The following is a 20483-nucleotide window of genomic DNA, read 5'->3' as shown; positions in this document are numbered from 1 at the left end:
TGAAAGGGTACACACAGATAAAACGGTTATGCGCCATTTCTCCGTGTAGCTACTTATCAGCGTAACGACCCGCCGCGAAATCGTCGTGTTACAAAGTCGCCGATGCACGATACCAGCGGATTATCGGGGCGAGAGAAGTGGAAGACTAAGTGGCCGGGCAGAAACTACGATGGCGAACGTGAAAGCGGGGAAATAAAACGGCGGAAAAGAAGGGATGGGAGGGAGAGAGATCGAAATCGAGAGATGGAGCCGCGCGTGATAGCGGAAAGAGACAGAGCTGGAGAACGTGGCGGGCTATTTAAACGGGCCAGCCAACTCTCGCGAATGAATATTCAGAAGCACACGGAAACTGCAGAGAACGTGGTCTTCCTGCCCCAGGTGACCTCTCGTGGAAACGACCAGGTGAAATGGTCCAAATCACAGCGAATATTCAGATCCCAACCCTCTTACCGTCGTCCTTGTGCAAATTACTCTCGTTACGAATGCCTGTGATCGAGACTGCCAAACTATGTAAAAGAGTGTAACCAAAACCGCGATTCCCCTTGCAAATTTCTTCGCAACTGTCGTTGCATAGAGAGAATACGTGGTCTCGCGTCGTCTAACGTCGCAACTTCACTTCGTCGGATCGCAGGAAACGTGGAAATTTAATGCCTCCTTGAATCACTGTGTTGTCTACGCTCGTTCAAATACCTGTGCCGGTTGTTATGTTCGATATCAGCCCTTAGGGAACAGCCCGTCTGAATCTCAATCGCTTATAAATAATTAATCGCCCGGCATCCACCGACGTTCCAACGTGTATCATTCTTACGAGTGAAATAGTCTGTCTCTGACAGCATAGTAGATACCGAGAATCGGTAGCCCAAACCGCCATTAGTAGTCCGTTCGGATCCCTTTCCAAGACAATATTTTCAAAACTTTATCGTTCGAATAACTTACATCGTTCTACGTTTCAGGCGGATACCTCGAACGACTTGTCGCTATATTTTTAAACGAAACGTTTCAACGTTACCTAAGCACGTTTAAGCAACGTTACCAAATTACCTAAACAGAGTAAATATATTATACGTGCGAGACGTTAAAAAGCTAGATCGGATATGGGCTTTGATGAAAGAGAATATTAAGAGAGGCGTAAGAAAAAAACAGTAATTAGTCTTCGGATTAAAAAATGTCCAACGTGTAGCAGAGAACAGCATCGAACTACTTTACGGCGTTAACCGGTGATGCTCGCAAGGATAACAGCCAGCAATAAGGTAATTCACGTCTTTATTAAAGCTCAACGAGTATAATAACGAACTGGCCGATTTTTCTAATTTTCAAGACAAAGTGCGAAACGTGTGTAGAAGTTAACACAGCTACTTAGTTCGCTCTATAATTTTATACTCCCTGCTATAACAGCTTTTTACGAGAATTGGTCTCGCAGGTCGTCCAAAGATAACCGTTACCGTGGCTGCTCGACTATAACTTTAGCACCTGCAAACGACATTTTCGACCATCTCATCGCCAGTCACAATCGTTACGCTATTCAAATACTTGTGGCGTGTTCACGGGCTGTTTTACAACCCGCTTCTCGTTTTTCTATTCCGAGACGCGAGTTGTCGCGTCGCAGTTCGAGCCTTAAAAGATCGCATTGCGACAGAACCGGCAGCAGATTCTTTTTATTTCACTTGTATCAGCGATATACGACGAAGTTCTTCTTTCGCGCGTATCGACAATCTTACGTATCATCCACGAAAACACCACGTAATATAATGCGTGGATGAAATAAATGGCGTAAATTCGTACCGCGACACGACCATAGATCTTCGTCGAGTTGATTCAACCGATTTCTTTGCTTGCCGTGTTTCTCCGAGACAACCAGAGTCACATGTTTAATTATGGAAATCATATTTGATCCACACGAGAAGCTCGCACTGCCTCAAAGTGTCCAAATTTACATTGGAAAATACGTTGAACCTGATTTCGAAATGCAAATATTTGATCGATTCGTTCGGCAAATATTCGCGCGGTGTAACTTTAGTGTAAGATGTTGTAAAAATACCATGATAATAAGAATTCCAATCTTCCGCTGCGCCAGAATCCTCGATAGCTATTCGCGGCAATTTCAACTTCCCTTAGGTAATCATCGCCCGTACGAGATCGCCGCTGCAGTGTCCACTTCGAACCTTCTTTGTCCGATAGGAAAATAGGTACCGAACGATTAAAGCTTACCAGATGTTGTCGCGTAAAAACGTAGCATTGAAAACGGTGGCGAGCCGTAATAATAAGCCGTAATAACCAGCAACGAGAATCGAGCGTGTAATCAGCTCGCAGTCGCCGTATAGTTAACCGTATATGGCAAGAGGTCCACTCTCGTCGACTACCGGTAATTTCCTTGGGGAAGAATTTCGATGCTGTATACAAAAGTGAACATTCTGCCGTACGATTACGTCTGCGTTCTCGCGGATAATTCTCACCATTAATACACGGTGGGCGTTAACGGTAGAAGACGAAAACCGCGCGAATCGAGACGGACGCACGTGCACCAAGCGTCAACGCAAGAGAAAAACGATAGAAGAAAAACGACGTGAAAAGGAGGTAGATCGAGGAACGTTGCCTCGCCGTGCTTCAGCGTCCAGTTTCTCGAATGTACCGTAGCGAACACGACCGCGTTAGTGCGCTTCACGTAATTTCCGTTAGTTAACCAATTCACCCACGTGCAGGTATTCTTCGTCGACGCGAGGTCTTCCGCGGCATGATATTTCTCGAGTCCGGAGGATAAGCATCATCGAAAAGTTATAGCGCGCAGCGACAAACTTCCGCCGCTTCCCTCTCAAAGAAAAAAAAAGAAGAAGAAGACCTGAGAAAAAATACCTGAGAAGGGGTAACTTTTCGGAAATCAGTATTCGCAAGTTTTTTTCCTGTCGAGAAAAGATAACGGCGAGTTATACGCGATCGTCTATCCGCGGAAGGAAAACCGCAAGAAGAATTTCAAAGGCTTATTTTTGTTGGAAAGCCGCTCTACCAGTTGCGGTATCGAGAAAAATTATTACCATCTACGTACATTCATTTACCGTTGTTCGAATTGAACGTGACGTTAGATAAGAGGAAGGCAGAAAGGCGGCAGCGTGTGGTTTTAAAATTCACGATATCTTTAACAATGAGCGCATTAAGTAGGCGTACTTTAGATGAACGACCGATTAGTTGGGATTTAACAACACGTTTGTAACTTTGTAATGCATCGATCCTCGGTGCAGCCGTCGCGAGCTGCAATTTGCTAAAACAATGCAAAGTGGATCATCTCGTAACATCATCGTACAATGTGTCCTAATGTGAGAACCGCGTCCAGACTAGGACGTACACAAGGACATAATCGTATTCCACGAGTCGATGCCCCGTCGATTCCTCGAAAGCAACGCGACGGGATCGTTCGTTCGCCCCTTCGATGGAACGATAACGCGATAAAACCAAGGAAGGAACACGTCTCCGGAACAAGTTCAATTTCTACGTTCCTACGGACCTCCTTGCCACTGTTCTATTCAGCCCGTACGTTTTCCTTTGCTACGAAAGAAACCTATCGAAATCGCAGTTTTCCTTCTTTCGTTTTTCCCATGGCCTCTTCCTCCGAATTCCTAACCCCCTTGCTTTTGTCCGTTTCATCTCGCGCACACGCGTCCGCTCTCTCTCTCTCTCTCCCTCTCGCGCGCGCTCTCGCTCTCTCGTTTACCTCGCGTCACGCTACAAAATTCATTTTATCGCGACAGCGACGACGAATCGATATTTCTCGTTCCTCAGCACGAGCTCGCAATCCGATAAACGAATGACGAGAAGATTGCAACCGGCGCGCGATGCAATAAATGGATATAGGTAGATGTGGTAAACTATAGATATGTGATTCGTACGTAGGTACAAGCGTACGCGGTGCACACACCGTGACCAATGTGTGTAATACGCCAGGTGTCCGTGCCACGGAGGTGCTCCCTGCACCCTGCTCTCTCAGCTACGCGCATAGGCGCCGGACACCGTGTCTTAACGCGTTCGCTCGTCGTCCAATTTTCGTTACCTATACATAGATATGTGTGGCTACAAATACAACCATCTACGTATAATATTTACGCATCGAAAAACTTCCTTACATACGCTACCCATGAGAAGCCTTTCTCTGTTTCTCTCCTGCGCGCGCGCTATCTTCCACGCTTTCCTTTTTTCGAATTTCCATTTCTAATCGTAACTATATATCGGTGCTGCGGTGATAAAAAGAGATCAAAGTTTTCTAACGGAGCATCAAGTACCGTTAAACACACGCGCATCTATCATACTGGCAAATGCGCTGTCCAAACGTGTCAGCCGCATTCCTTGCATATCGATGAACCCATCTAACCAGTCTCGACCCATGACCTACTCCGCGATAAGGAAAATTCAATCCCGCCGATCTCTCGGAACAAATGCATCATAACTTCCCAGCGCTGCAATTTCCGTCGGGGTAGCTTATCCTGGCGACGCGACGCGACGCCATACACTGGCGTCTTCCATGCTCGATCGGAAAGCGCCGCCTATGACCGTGTGTATACTATACATCGGCGTAGGTGGGAACCGGCTGGTTCAAAGTACCTCACACGCCTGTGGACGATTGTCATCGATCGCCGGTGCACAGTTTCCACAGGCGGAAGCACGCTCGAAGACGGTGCAGGAGACAGAGCAACGACAGAACCAGTACCGGTACTCGCACTGTCGCTATATATGTGTAAAGCGGTGGTGGTGATGGTACGTATCCCCTTCCCCGTCGGCCGTCATCGTCGTCAGACGCCGTAGCTGCGGGGCAATCGAATTTTCATCGCCGTGAAGGCAAGCCCTGAATATTCATACGGTCGAATCCCTAGTACCTTGCACACGTCCCGCGGTGGTTGGTGCCCCCGTGTGTTAACGTATAGATACATAGCCGCTGGGTAATCGTGGATTCCCACCCCTTGGTCCTCACCCTCCTCCTTCTCCTGACCGTCAGCTGAATTTAAACTGATGTGGCAGGGAGGGCGCGTGATCGCCCTGGGGTGCTTAAGCAAATCGAAGGTTCGGGGGAGCGCGAGCGTGCCGAACTAGCCATATTCTTCTTCCTCGGATGGGATACCGGGTCGAACCACTGTTCCACCTACTATTTATGCTTCCGCATCCACGGCACGCGAATCGATGCGCGCACACGTGCTACATCGCCACTGATAAACGCGCTGTGATTATCGAGTTAGTCAATTATCTGCGAATTCGCAATCAATCGTTGCGTTAATCAGTTGGTTCTTCGTTGGACGAAACCTGGCTAACGGTTCCTCTGCCGGTACAGGGTTGCTTTGACTATTGCCGGCTGGTTGCGATCAACCGATCCAACTTTGCACAAAGGCACGTGTACGGAATTGGTAACGAGCACACATGGTATAACCATGTGATAACGAGGGCAACCCCTACGAGCACGGGAATCGCGTTCAAAGAATAGAAGAAAACCTTACCCGTAGAACAGAATTTTCTGCCTCTGGTTTTATCATCTTCAACGATATTTTAGAAGCGCGCGCGTATTTGTTTCCTTGCGATTCCATCTGTCCGTTTATCCGATGCCGAGTATCTAACGCGATACGTCGAGCTTTAATAAAAGCTCGGCTGGCGGAAAATATAATCCCTATTACGTACCTAAATATCGAAACGGAGCGATGGAGTAGGAAACTAAGTGGGATAATTCTAAAATGAAAAGGAACGCGAGCCCTCGATACACCTCGCGATACGTGCGTTACATATATTCAAATTTTTCTTATACAATACATATCCTTCTTACATCGCTGCGCAAATAAATCGTCGTATAACTTGCCTTGTATAATTTATACGATTATTTTAGTTCGCCAAAGCTAACTCTGCGTGTATCCATATTCATAACGTTCCGCTAACGATAAGAGTGGTTTTCTGCTTCTTAGTTTACGGAGGTGCATTACGATATACGTGATCTGTTTGTGCGGTAGAACCAAGAAACGAAAGGCCACCTTATCGGTCCTGGGGCGTCACGTATGTAGATACATACACTGTAACTCCATTGGTCGACGTTATGATTACAAGGTTTGCCGAATTTCTACAACCAAACGACTCTGTATCGGCTAAGAACTAGAAATTCCATGTACGAACCTAGTTTGAAGCAATAACAACTTAGGTCCGCGTAACGCTTCAAAATAAGAGTCTTTCCGATAGTTTGATCGAACGCGAGAAAACTCTGCTGCCTTTACGTTGCCCGCTAGAATTTATTCTTGCGACTAACAGGTTCCTGCAAGTGGGTAACGCTTGTATTTTTAACGTACTGTACGTATACTCGAATGTTTCGATGTGTCGCTCCTTAAAAAGTCGTAAACGCGCGTTTATCGCTACAAGCATTGCCTGTAATAGCCTCTACAAATATTTATTCACCACACGCAAGTCGAAGATGGTATAAATCGATACTCTGGAGTTGGAATAGTTTCCCTATGCAATACGTTCGTTGATTATAAACGTATTATCCGGATAATGTTCCATCCCCGCGTCCTTGTGCCCGGTATATACGCTATATACGGTACAGATGCTGGCTTGGCCGCAACAACTTGCGGAATCGCCGAGAATGAAATTCTTGTCAACCTAGTTTCGACGAGACTCGTGCGGCCAGCTCTACCAGCGTTTCGTTCAAACGCACGTTTGCAATCGAATAAGAGAGAAGGGCGCGCTGTACAAAGCGAAAGGTAGAAAGAGAAGACGCAGGAGCGTGCAGAAATCAGCCGCTTTTCAGTCCAAAGCACTCGACGCTCCTTGCAGCCGGGTTGCAGCATGATCTGACCCGTGTGCAGCCGTTAAACCGAGGGGAAAAAGAGAAAAGATTGAAAAAAGAGGAAGCAGCGGCCAAAGGGTAGCCAAAGAGAGGAAAGAGATAGAGAGAAATGTCCAGGGAAAACCAGTCGTTGGAGCAACACGACACGCGAACAGAGAGGGATACAACTGGCAGCTGGCGTACGTTCATGTTGGTCTATCTTCTACCTCAATGACTGGGGAAAGCGAGAAAGAAGGAAGAGGAAAGAGGAAAGCTGCGGAAGGGACAGGAAGAAACAAAAGCGAAAGGGAAGCAACAAGAATGAAGAAGGGGCAGAGAAGAAAACGGGGGGTAAAGAGGCTGACGTAAAGACAGATCGAGAAACAGGGGAAAAGAAAATGTAAGAGAGCCAGTGCGCCACGGCACGGCACGCCGGCGCGGCGCTGTGGAATCGCTGTGAGAATCGAGGGCTCGCGGCCGTCGTTTCTTCTTCGAGATACTCGTTCAAAGTACACACTTCGCAAACGCGGAGCCTACATCCATTCATGATTTTTTCAAAGAAATCCTCTATCCTTTCATATCTTTCCCTTTCCTTTTCTAAACGGCCAGCCAGTGTGGACCACGGGCTGAAATTATTTAACCACAGCTTCTGACCGCTAGCAATGTGCTTATTTTTTCCGCCCTCTCTTCTTCCTCTCTTAACCTCTGAATATTCCACGCTCGTGCTAGATCGAAACGAATTAAACGCGAGCTCGTAAAGAGAACGACGACGATGCTGTTGCCACGATTCTCGCCAAGCTACTCGCATCGAATAATAAACCGTGTTTCCTCTGCATCGCGAGGTTTAAGGGTACGTTGGAAATTTATCGAACTTTCTGGTTCGCAGGCTGGTTCGCCAGAGTCTTCCCCCGGTAAATTGTAACGATATTTGTCGAAGCGGAATTTAAGGAAGTGGACGGTGTTATATGTGTGTGTCATCGATCATAAAACGGTTGGATATTTTTCTCGGTCAGAGATTGATGGCCCGTCGTGTTCGTCGCGGTCTTATTTTATTTTAATTTGACACCTCGGTGGACTTGGTCCGTTTTGATTGCGAACCATCCACGTATATATTTCACACTGGCAAGTTTACGTTCAACGATAAATCGATGGTAACGAGTGCAGCTTTCCCGAGCTGCGGCTGTTTCGGCCTTCTCGATGAGTTCCGTAATTTTTAACCCACTGGCGGAACAGTTCGTTCGATCGTCGTAGTCTGAAACTGTTTTAAAACTTTGCTTTAGGATGCTCGTCTCGATTTAAAATGGATTTGTCGTGAACAGGATCGATCGCGCGACGATTAAACCATCCGCCCGCCCGTTCTTTTCCCATGCAACACGAATCGAATTCTAAAAAACGAGCCAAAAAGGCGTGTCCAAAATTATTATAATCGAGTAACCGAAACAGAAACAAGCGATACAAACGAACAAGACGATAACGAAATAATCGATGTACGTAGCTTTGAAAACGCCAGAAGCGCAGTCACAAACGTTTCATCCGGCGGGATTTCGAGAAAACTGCTGCAAAGTAAAGGACTATCGATCGGTCGGTTTATCATTCTCTGCGCTACTCTTCAGATTATTAAACTAATACTAGAGAAATGGAACTAACTAAAAAATTCATTCGACTCCAGTAATTCGATAAACTTCATTTCAACAAACAAATAGGATTCTGCCGACAGTGAAAATGTTCGTCTCTTGAATCGTATTTACCGCAAACTTCGCCACTATCAATCACCCAGATGTATCTGACAGGTACCTACATGTACATATGTAATGTTGCAAATTTAACAGTTAGCTCGACGTGTTTCTTCGTTAACAACCGAGAAAACATTCTTCTTAGGGAAGCTAGGAAAAGGAAGGTCGATTATTCGATCTTCGAATGATTTAACACGAACAGCCGACATTCCTGGCGAAGCGCGAAGACTATCTTTCTCCGTACCGTCAACCGCGGTAAAAGACCGGAAACAACCGAGCTGCAGCCGTAAGTACGTCTAACGGTATACCATCGTCCTTCTGCTCTTCTCCTCTTAACCGCGAGTTCGTGCTTGCAGTTTTCTGTCCTCCGTTCCTCGAGCTCGGTTGCTTAACTCCTGCGACTGTCGTCTAATCCTTCTATCGGAGATCGTAGACAGTCGTCGTAATCGGACTCCAACTCTCAAGGCGAACCTCCATAATTTCACAGATATTCCTTATGTTCCTGTATTTTTACATCTCCGTCTGTGCCGTCTACACAGCTGTACCTTTCTAATTTCAAACGATATACATACATATGTATACAATTCGCTCGTTTGAAATTGCCATATGGAGAGAAGAACTTTCGAATAAACGTGATATTCGATATTTTGTAAATTGAAGAAATATGTAAAAACTACACGAATCGCTAAAGACGAGATTTGGAAATGTCAAACGTCGAAAAAGATTGGTATAGGAGATATCGAAGAGAAAAATAATTATAGAATATTCAATGCCATCGTATTTGATCACACAGAGAGATACGCAAGACATTAAAAAGGAATAAGAAACGCCTCTACGTTTTGTATATTTTGTTCCATGCGAGGCGAAAGTAATATAAGAAAGTAACATATCGAACCTAATTACGTATTTATTTGATCATTTTCTTGTTTGATCGCGATCATTTAATTGAATTATCGTTACAGACTTTCCCATTCGCTACGCTTATATATCGCAATTTATAATAATTTGCACGATCGAGATGTTCGTGGCATTCTAATCAACAGGATACGATAGACAAAAAGAGCATGACAGCCAATGTCAATCGATTTATCGTTATTATTCAGGATTGCCAACACTTTTCTAGATTGAACGACGCCTGTACACGAACCCGTGAAGAATACATACGCTACGTTTGTAGTAGTATTTCAATATTTCGGGAAAACATTTTCATGAAAACCTCAAAATCAAACAAGCTGCGCTATAACAATATAACTTTATTACGGCACTTGTTGAAACAATATCAAAATGTGTTGTAAAAAAATATGCAGAAATTAAAATCTTTTATGTATAAACGAGAAGAACAAAACGATGAGAGAGAGAGAGAGAAAGAGAGAAATATAGACAGGCAGACAAAGTTTCTATGAGTGTGCATGTATATATACATATAAATGTATAAAAAAAAAAATTGAGCGAAACTTGAAAACGAGAAACGAAACATAAAAATTTTAATTCAACACTGAACAAATTCGCCAACATATCTACAAAATTAGCCAAGTTTTGACAGAGAATTTAACTGAAATTTTTTATCAAATAATGCGGGTAGGTAACAAAAATTATTCGAATACGAACTTGTAGAAGATCAAGTGCATCGATAAACACCTCTTTTAATCCGAAAAATGATTCGGTGGATTTTCATAAAAATGAACTAACCGCAATCGCAAAACACACATGAGTTTCATAAATTTGCCGGTCGTTTCTGAAAAAGACAACAGAAGGTTCTGGTGATTCGGTCGTTTGCAGTTTAATTTTAAACGGCGAAGGTAAACACGAAACAGACGCGGTGACGGTGCGTGCGAGGATAAAACTAGCAACGCGTGGACCTGGCGCGCCGCGTTACTCTTAGCTGACACAAGGGTAAAGTTAAACAAGAAAACGAATCAAACTAACTGCACGACCTCAAATTCCGTCAAACGTCGCCAACGTCGGAAATTTCTGTAACGAGCTTAGGGTTGCACGATAGAAGCCGGTGCACCATATCCGCCTCCGTAAACCTGCCTGCAGCGTAAACGCGTTAGAGTAGGTGTCTAGGTAATAACCTCAACATAGTAGTCTTCTGCGTTCGCAGAAACTTTCTCGAGTTCGCGGTAAACTTCCGTATACCGATGGATGTACAATCTCTCCCCGTAAACAGGCTTCGCTACCGACAATCAGTTACGAACTGTACGTATCGAAAATGTCGGTTATCAACAAGAACCAATTATTACCTCGTTGTAATCCACGAATCACGGAAAATTCAAATACCTACCTTTCTTGCTAGATCTATGCGATCGTTAACACTTTGACTGCCACGTTGGTCATATGTGACCCGCCGCGGTTTCTCCTGTGACGCCACGGTGGTCATTGGTGACCGGAGCGATTGAACTTCTTACAATTGCAAAAATTGAATGAAAATTGACAGTTAGGGCATTTTGAATATAACCGATAAATAGGAGATACTTTGAAACAAAAAGTGCCCCATTGAACAATTAAACGTTTTTATTAGAACATTAATAAAAAAAAAAATGAGAAGAAATCTTGCATCTAACGGTGCACTGTGTTCGCATCCATAACTTTGAGGGGTAATCTACGAATATTATTATAAACACACCTTAGAAAATACTGTGTTAAAACACTGTGGCGTCCTGAGCGAAACATGTGATTTCGGCGTGGCAGTCAAAGTGTTCAAATAAATATACTATTATTAGATGCTCTTTTTAACATGTGTATCCGTGTCCTTATAATTTTTTAGAATCTTCAAGCTGAAAATGTCGCTACAAAATAGAAAACAAAGAGCAATTGGAAAAACACTATCGCGCTATGAGTGTGAAAATTGTGACGTGAGTGTATGTGTCGCACCGTGCTTTAAAATATATCACATTCAGTTGTATTATTAATTATTAAAATAAATTATTAAAGTTCAAGTATATGCATCATATCTTTAAGAAAAATTATAATTTAATTATCAAAAACTTCGTTCCAATGTGCTTGCGTAGAGAATGTAATAAACAATAAGTGCTCTTGCGTTTGTAGTACATCGGCGCGCCGTTAGGTGGCCTATAAGATATTTGCTTTCTCACTAGTTGTAGCATAAGTAGTATGTTGCTTTATATACGGGAAACAAATCGTACCTTACCTTGGTAGTACATATACTAAAAGTGGAACGATACAGAAAATTGTGTAGCGTGGCCCCTGCCCTGCGCGCAAGGGTTGATGATGATATGCTTGCAAACTCGTGATGTTCCATTGAAATATGTGTGTGTAATATTGTGCGTTACAACCTGAGTTGGCCGCCGCACAGTGACACGCATATTACAGTGTGTGAGTGTGGTGGGTGTGAGTTTGTGAGTACGTGCGTGACAGGATCCCTTTCAACGAAAGAAGAGAAAATGTAACTTGGCAAGAAGAGGAGGACAAGTGACACTAGAAGAGTAGTGAGTGAAACACATGTAATTGTTATCTATGAACATCTTGTAAAACACGTGCTAAATAAATAAAAAATATTTTTTATTTATAATGAATTCCTACATATTTATTTCGACAATTACGATCCATAATTCTCAACACGTAATATGCATTCAGTGTAACAAGAATCTCATATGATAAATAGTTAATGTTTTATTTGGGGCAACTTAAGTTTGTGATAGAGGAAGTCATATAGGTATTCCGTCTTTTTGCAATTACGAGGTTTCTCGGAGTGAAAAGTTTATTTCGCGAGTACATCGTACCTCGGCGACTTATATCGGGGTTCCAGGTACTCGTACCGTAGAAATAATGGTCGCAGTAAGCATATCGGCATAGCAAACTACGCGTAATACGTTGGACAACTTGATAATAACTTGCAACCTCGAGTTTCGGATCGCCAAATTTATTCAACGGTAATCGAACATCCGGTATACGAGAGATTCCAAGAAACGACTTCCGTTCCCGGGAAAATTTAAAATGTCAAAAGTTCACCCTTAGACTGTAAACGTTTTTACGGTACTCTAACTATAACTCTAACTCCGACCTTCGTGTCCGATGCTTTTTCAGTGAGTAACACTTGTTAGAAAAATTTTTGGTTCAATTCTTAGCAATTTTTGATCCTAACTGTTTAACTTTTCTTTTATAGTACTCTCTGCATATAGGGCTCTCGATACCTTCTCTGCGAGTTTCGTCGAATCAGCCTTGAGCACCATTCATATTTTTTTCTTCCTACCTCTGTCTTCGAGGTCGACTCGATCGGAAACGAAAGACCCTACGATGCCACCTGAATGGATAATGACACGCGCACATTGGCGAAAAGAAAAAACAATTTCAAAGAATACCTCAAATGTTAAATCGTTCCCAGATTTCAGGTCGATGTAGCTTGCGTCTAACCATTCAACTTTATACAGATCTTGTAACTGCTGCTACAAGCAGCGGAATAATTCGATAAATTTTTTCGACGTAAAACTTTGTTATGCGAGGACGAGCTGCACGGCACCACGAACAATTACGAGATACCCTGTGTATTTTCTCGAGAGCGCTGTTGCTACGCTTTGCTTCCTAGATATATGTATACCTAGCCTGGAGAAGGTGGCACGTGTTAACACAGGCATTTGCTCGCAACCATGAATGAATAACGAGAGACACACCGTTCAAGATAACGTTTTGGCATCTTGCGTAATGATGCCGGAATAAGGTCGTCCAGGGAAACTCAATAAACGACACGTTGCGTTCACGATAAACAGTAAAGAGCTTCGTTGTTGCAACGATAATGCGAGTAGTTGCTGTGCTCTTTGAAAACAAGTCGGACGATTCGTTGTCGTTCTTGAAACGATCCAACGAAATAATTAAAAGGATTGATTATTGCAGCAGGTCGTCCGATGGAAAATATCGCCCAATAAGATACTTTTTATCGACATAGTAGCTACTTTCGTTCCTCTCGTAATTTAAATATGCACAATCAATTACTTTTCGAATTACCCAAGGTATGAGATGTTCTTTTTATAGAAGTAGCTTGGTTCGGGGAAAAACCTGTTAGTCGAATTGAATTTCCTTTGGAATCAATTTAGACTGAATATTATATCGTTGATGTACGTTTATTACACGAACTTCCATATGGGTCCACTTCACCAAGTCGAGCATACAACGTATAGTATAGTATGCATACATACTACTATGTTACTACTTACAGTTGACGTTTTTTCTCGCAACCTACGACGATGTTAATAGTAATAATAATAATAATAATTCAGAAGGTGATACGAAGAATACCGAGCAACGGTCAAGCGGAAATCAATTATCTTGGAATTAGTATGACGAAGCTAGGAGATAGAAAAACGTCTGTAACTGCGTCGATATGATGGATTGCTGAAATTACTAAAAGCTCGGAAAATATGAGAAGTCTCTTTTGATAAAAAGATTGAATTGACGTTTAATCGTGGCATGAAGAAAAATTCCTGTTGTTTAGATATTTCGTACGTATACTACATTCGAGCAAGATGAACATTATAACAGCATAAATATTTGGTAATTATTCATTAACGATTTAGAGAAAGCACGTGCCGAAATGGTCATTAACGATTTAGGCAACGATACAAACGACAATTCAGCTGGAATTTCATAACGTTCTTACAATTAGTGTCACACAACGTGATAAGAAAACACCTTGGACAACAGCGGCTGCAATTTATACGCTCAAATAAACACGCTTAGTGCTTTAATACAGAGACACCGCAAGCATTTTACGTGAATTATTTCCAACATAAACATCCTGCGTTTAATCATTCCTTTGACTCAGCGCGATATTATTTGTCGTTAATGTGCTTTCGCATAAAGTGGAATACCTTTTCGTTCAAAAACGATGTTATCTATGCGAGTAATTAATAAAAATATAATAACGACAATTGTACGGAATGTACACAGACGACAAATACCTACAGAATTGAACTGAAACCGAACGTGAATTTACGAGAAAATAACAAAATAACACATTACATACCGAGAACTAAGACAGTGGATAAAGGTATGTATTAGCTTTTTTGCTATCGATTTAAGTTGCAAATGAAAAATATTTCTCCCGATTAAACATTTTAATATCGCAAAGTAACTTCGTAAGTGGACTTGATACGTGGATACGATTTAAAACGACGTTAATTGAAAAATGAAATCACTCACGACAGCTCAGTGACTAAAACGTCAGCTATTTCCGCAAGCTATTTCATCGCGTTCGCAAATTCCATTTTTACCTAACAATGGATTTTCCTCTTTTAAAGTTAAACGCTACTTGAGCAAGCATCAAGAAAAATACAGGAGTGTCGGCGTGTGTATATATGCACACATTGCATATCCACGCCATGGATCAATACGTATCTTACGTCGTAGCTGAACAACGTGTCCGATCTGAACATCCATACTTGAGCTCGAGACATACAAAGTGATTGTACTGGGTACTTGCTAACATATATCGTAAAACAAGGGTATAGATACTCGTTAACCTATGTGTTTGCCCGGCGACATAAATATACGCAGAGAGAAAAATGAGCGTTTGCTTAACTTGTACTGAGAAAGATGAAATTGATTATACCTTCCAACATACAAATAGAATATCCGTGATAAAAAAAAAAAAAGAATACAAATACAAACTTCTCTCATAATTTTACTCGGACGATTCACTCGGCTCAAGCAGATTCGATTTTGTAAACGAAGTAGCGAGTGCGATTAAATAAAACATTCGTAATAACTGGAATTGAATTTGAAAATAAATCTATTTCTGCTATTATAAAACATTTCTATTTTTGTCCGACAGAAAATAACAAGCGAAAAATAAAATTCTGATCACGAGTTTCGCTTAACGAATAATTCCTCTATTCGAAAGTATCGTGGAAACTCGATTGGAATTCCAACACGCTTCTTCTCTAACCTCTCTAACTGCAATCTAATGAAACGAAATCATCTAACTCAAACGAATATCGCGCCGTTGTTCCAGCGATTCTACCGACTGGTAGGGCGAACGTAAATACTCGTTCGCAAGGACTTCGTCCTAAAATTGCACTACGAAACGTACGAGCATACCCGCATTTTCGACTTTCTCCGTACGCGGCGACAAAAATTTCTCATGGTAAGTTTGAAAGAAATCTGAAAAATTTCATAATACCACCAGAGTCTCTCGAAGATTAAACGGAACGTATGGATACGCGATGAAATGCCGGCAGCCAGTGTTGTACTACTACGCGAGCGACGAGGACGAGATTGTGGAAAGCATCAACCAGCTCTCCGCGTCGTGTCCGTCCTGGCTATAGTAAACTTCAAGGCTAACCGTTCGCCTGCGTACAGTCCCCGATATAAATTACCAACGAGTCCAGACATCAGCGCAACGGTCCTACCATGAAAATGTGCCACGCGCGCGTCTTGCCTCAAAGCCGTACAAACGCGATATCTACACACATGGAAACGCGGTGATACTATTCGCGAGCCAGTGGAAGGATCTTGGATTACATCTTGTAAGGTGTAAAGAAGATTAAAACGTCAAGATAGCGATAGATAGCGGAGGGCACCGTGTTACAAATCCTACGTCGCGCCAACTGATTGCAAGCACTCGCTTGATGCACTAAGGTTGGCAGGTTAACGCTTCGAATTATGAAATTAGCTTAATGCATCTGAAATTTGTTGAACGTTACAGGGGATGGTTGTGTAAACTCGTGTTCAATTTGAGTTATACCCGCGGTATATGTGCAGAAGCGGGTTTACAGTGTGCGAGCAAAGTTGAGGGATGAGTTAGCAGTTAAAGGACGGTTCGTGTGTTTCACCGTATCGTCGACGTCAACGGTACAAGATTATATTAATTTACGTCCGCATCGATGTCATAATCGGAACTCCTACTAGACGACGTCAGATGTGAACAGTGGAAACTCGTCAGTGTAAAATATACATCTTGTTGTAATAAAGCTGCACATACACAACGAAATCGATACTGTGATTTCATTGAAACGTTTCAAAAATCGCTGAAAATGATATAATATATATATATAGGAAATGTACTATGTTTATTTCCCTATAAATGAATAAATATATATATGTATAGAAATTAGAAGCATTTCAATAGTCTCCTAACTAATATCTTTATATCACCATTCATCTACACCATTCATTTTCTTTCTAATCATTTTAAAGATACAGTCTATGTCATTTGCATGAGATATGAGATATACGCTCTTTGTCTTTCTCACATTTTGCTTGACACTAGAGTAGAAACAAAGAATATAGATTTAATAAAATATAAAATAGATTTAATAAAATATAGATTTTTGGTGAAGTTGGTTACAACAAGCACATGCTGCTAATTCATAACAAAAATTATTAAATAAAATATAAAATTCTCTTAACACTCGCGAACAAGATGAATTCCTTATAATTTCCACCAATTCTGTGTAACAAGTGCTGTATCCCGAACGTTACAGCCCTACACGGTGCTATCACTTGAAAAAATACAATTTCAAACTACGCAAAGGGACGATAAACATGAAGAAGAAAAGAAGAACAGCGTTCGTTTAAAACGGTAAGAAGCTTTTAAAGTATTAATCATCTTAACGAATAATTCGATGAACGTGGTAACCATGATACTATGCTACACTAATGTCAATGTTTTGTCTATATTCTAGTTGTCCATATATCTATTGATATTTCTCTCTTCCTTAAATTACATCACGCCACTCTCAGGTAAAAGTTCATTTTCCAATACACACTATTCTGGGTCAACGGTAACCCGGCTTCCGATTGTACGCAGCTGTTTCTATGTTGGAGTTTAGAATGTTCCCATATTCGGCCAAATTGACGAACGACAAAGCCGCCTTTTATTTAAAAAAAACATCTAACAACGCCTCGCAACAACTTTCGAGTCAAGTTGCAAAGAACTGTTGGTAAAACGACATCGACGTTAGTGCACACCCTGCAACGATTATTCCATCGCGAAAAGGATGGGACAAAAGATCTGGAAGAAAGTTTTCGAAAGAAGAACTGTATTTTGAAAGGAAGTCCTTTGAAATCCTTGTTCTATCCTTGCACATGGAGAAGATCGTCGCAGTCTACGAAGGCATTTGCTTCTGAAAATATGGCCAAAAGCGTGACAAAAGTAAGAGTGACGCGTGTGCTTGCATAACTATGCCGGAACCGCAAGTTTCATGGAAAATTGTTCGTCCAGAAGCAACGATTCGTCGGATTAGCAACTAACCAGGAATTTTCCATGCCGTCGAATACAAAGGAAAGGATTTGTTCAGCCTTGTAGGAACGGTCGATCCCTCTGGCATCACGTGCAACCTATGCGTCTGTCTGTACGTGATAAAAGCTCGTCCTCCCTCTCTGGCAGAGCGCGCGGTGACGCGTTTCGCACCTGTTGGAATGCGAACCAGCGAACGAGAGAAAGAGAGAAAGAGGGAAAGTGAGCACGGAACTAGCGGATGTAGGTGGTTGCAAGGTGGTTGGAGGAAAAGTTGAACGTTCGACCGGAGGTTCGTGCATAGCCGCGGCTACGTAATACGTGGCCGAAAACTGGTGGGAAACGGATCGAATCGAATCCAATCCAACCCAATCCAATCGTAAAAGATTACGTAAAGGCATATGTTTGCAAAGGTCTGGTAGAGTAAACGCGTGACACTGCTGAAACTAATCCAGTGGCCAATTACGCACGATAAACGCACGTGAAAGTCGATACTTGGAGAAAGACGATTGTTCATCATCGAACGATATCTGTATCGCCTTCTCTGAGAAAGCGTTCAGATTAAGAAGAAGAGGGAAGATCGTGTAACGTAGACGAGTGATCTCGTATCGGCGCCGAGTCTCGCGGGATTAATCCTTTCGCTTCGGCAGTCCAGTCCGCCGAAGTACTGAAACGCGCGCCAGAAATACGCACAGTGTGCGTGGTTGCTGTATATACGTTTTCCTAAGTCCTAAATAAGAATAATTCTTGTAAAATCCGTATGAGAAATACCGTTTCACTGTCAATGGATTTAATAGATTTTTTTAGCATGAAACACTATACGATCCTTTGGATGTTTGAAATATATTGCGTGAAACGTTTTCATGTTGTTTCAACAATGACTAACTTTAACGATTTACGTTCGGTCCGATCATCGTACTACGTACTACGGGTTAAGAAGTGATTAATCCAATATGTCAATAAAATCAACAGAAAATGTTCTGCCGATGGCGAAAAAATATATTATTGACTACAGATAGCACTTGTATATACATAATTTGGATGCCGGATATATGGAGCCGCTTATAAGCGGCACTCGAAGCGAAAGGGTTAAATACCGAAATTGTTCGACGATCGCGTTCACGATCGGGATACGCTTGGTTCGCAACGTGGTACAACTACGTCGTCGCGTTGCAAAGTATCGAGTGTAAAGCGTATCCCGAATCTTGTAAAGGAAACCTTATCCATCCGTTGCGCTACTTTTACCCCCGATATCTCTGCCTTAATTATCCGGCGCGAAAACTCGCTCGTTACACGCCTCGCGCGGTAATCCTAATCTCGACGTCTCGATCGGGACTACGCCCACGAGCGCAGCACATTCGAAAACCGGAATCTTCCGTAAATCAATGCCAGCGAAAACTATACGCGGCAGCCGGTACCTGAGTACGTGTAACGTATGAGGTGTAGATTCCGTATCACCGTGGTCGCGTTATTACGATATAACGCATCTCAAACCACGCGTGTTACATAATTATGCGAGGCTGCAAGTCGCGAAAATGTTCGCCTGACGTTCAACCATCCGGTCATACGGACGACACGCGCGCTCCACGATTTCTGTTGAAATTATCATTTTACATGTTCCTACACGTGTACGTTATGTAATAAGGCGCGAGAAAAGGAGTAGAGGGGAAATATAAAGCTGTTCGGTCCACTCGACGGTAGTAGGACGTGTACGAGGATTTCTCGGGTCGAGTGTACCTGGCCCACGCTGCCCGTTTCTTACTCTCGGTGGGTAATGGTCTCTTCCCACCCCGTTCTTCTACCTTCACGCTCGACCGTTCTGGCAACCGATGACAGAGCTGCTAGTAAGTACCCGTACCCGTAGCCGTACTCGTTCGTTCGTTCTTCCTTCACTTCGCCTGCTTGCTCACCATTAAAGAGGGAGCGAGCGAGACAAACACTCCATAATGGAAATTATAGCCAACGAAAAAGAACGACTCGCAAGCCTCTGCACGTACAATACGTACGAAAATGAAGGAAAAACTATCAGACTCTTTTCTTTTCGACAGACCACCCGTGTTCCAATTTTTCTCCTGCGAACAACGTAAAACAGGGTAAACAGTAGGTTCGCATCCAGAATATACATACAAAGTTATTTCGTAATTAATATGAAATTACAAAATGAAATAAATGGCATGAAATCGATGAAACGATAGCTGCGAACATTTACAATTAGCTTAACGATTTTTCAACAGACGTTCGAAGAATGAACTAATGGTTCTAGAAAATAACATATAATATTACTATAATATTACGTTTGCTAGTTTCTCGAATTTTTGAACGTTTTAGAGTTAAACGGCGATAGATACGACGGTACCTACGAAACGACCTAATAAAAACGTTAGCCAAGGTAAATGGTAAGACAGTTTCGTATTGCGGTTGAGTCCACAGAGACTGATTGAAAATATACAGAAAAAGAGGAGAAAATGTGAAACCGCGAGAAATTATTACGGAATACTTGCGGGATGGAGAACGAGGTAAGAGAACGGAAGAATAGGGCTGATATAAAATCTTTTCTTGAAAGTATACAACGACGTGTTTCTGTAACGTATAAGATGACATTTTCTACGCATGCTACAACGAATGAAAAGTAAACACAAAGTGAAAAAATATCGGAATAATTGAATAATTGATGAATAATTAACAACTAATCAAAGTCGAACCGATTTATTGTTTCTGAAAAACATCGATATTATTCATTACAGAGACCAAAGATAAAAAATGTCGTTGCTCTTAATTT

General features: G+C 42.3%; 1 protein-coding gene across 3 annotated transcripts in view; it reads right to left on the bottom strand.

Annotated features, from left to right (window-relative positions):
• Positions 1–20483, bottom strand: part of LOC126868893 (semaphorin-1A-like) — a 382771-nt gene that overhangs the window by 354203 nt on the left and 8085 nt on the right. The window contains exon 1 of one of the 3 annotated variants that reach the window (XM_050624866.1): positions 19442–19772. The exons of the other annotated variants lie outside the window; for them this stretch is intronic. The gene's annotated coding sequence lies outside the window, so the exon portion shown is untranslated. Of the gene's footprint in view, positions 1–19441; positions 19773–20483 lie in introns of those variants that run through there. 3 annotated transcript variants of the gene reach the window in all.

Source organism: Bombus huntii, chromosome 8, assembly GCF_024542735.1.
Source record: "Bombus huntii isolate Logan2020A chromosome 8, iyBomHunt1.1, whole genome shotgun sequence".
In the NCBI taxonomy this organism is placed as follows: domain Eukaryota; kingdom Metazoa; phylum Arthropoda; class Insecta; order Hymenoptera; family Apidae; genus Bombus; species Bombus huntii.
The sequence above is the reverse complement of the archived record's forward strand: the minus strand, read 5'-3'. Positions and strand labels throughout refer to the sequence as shown.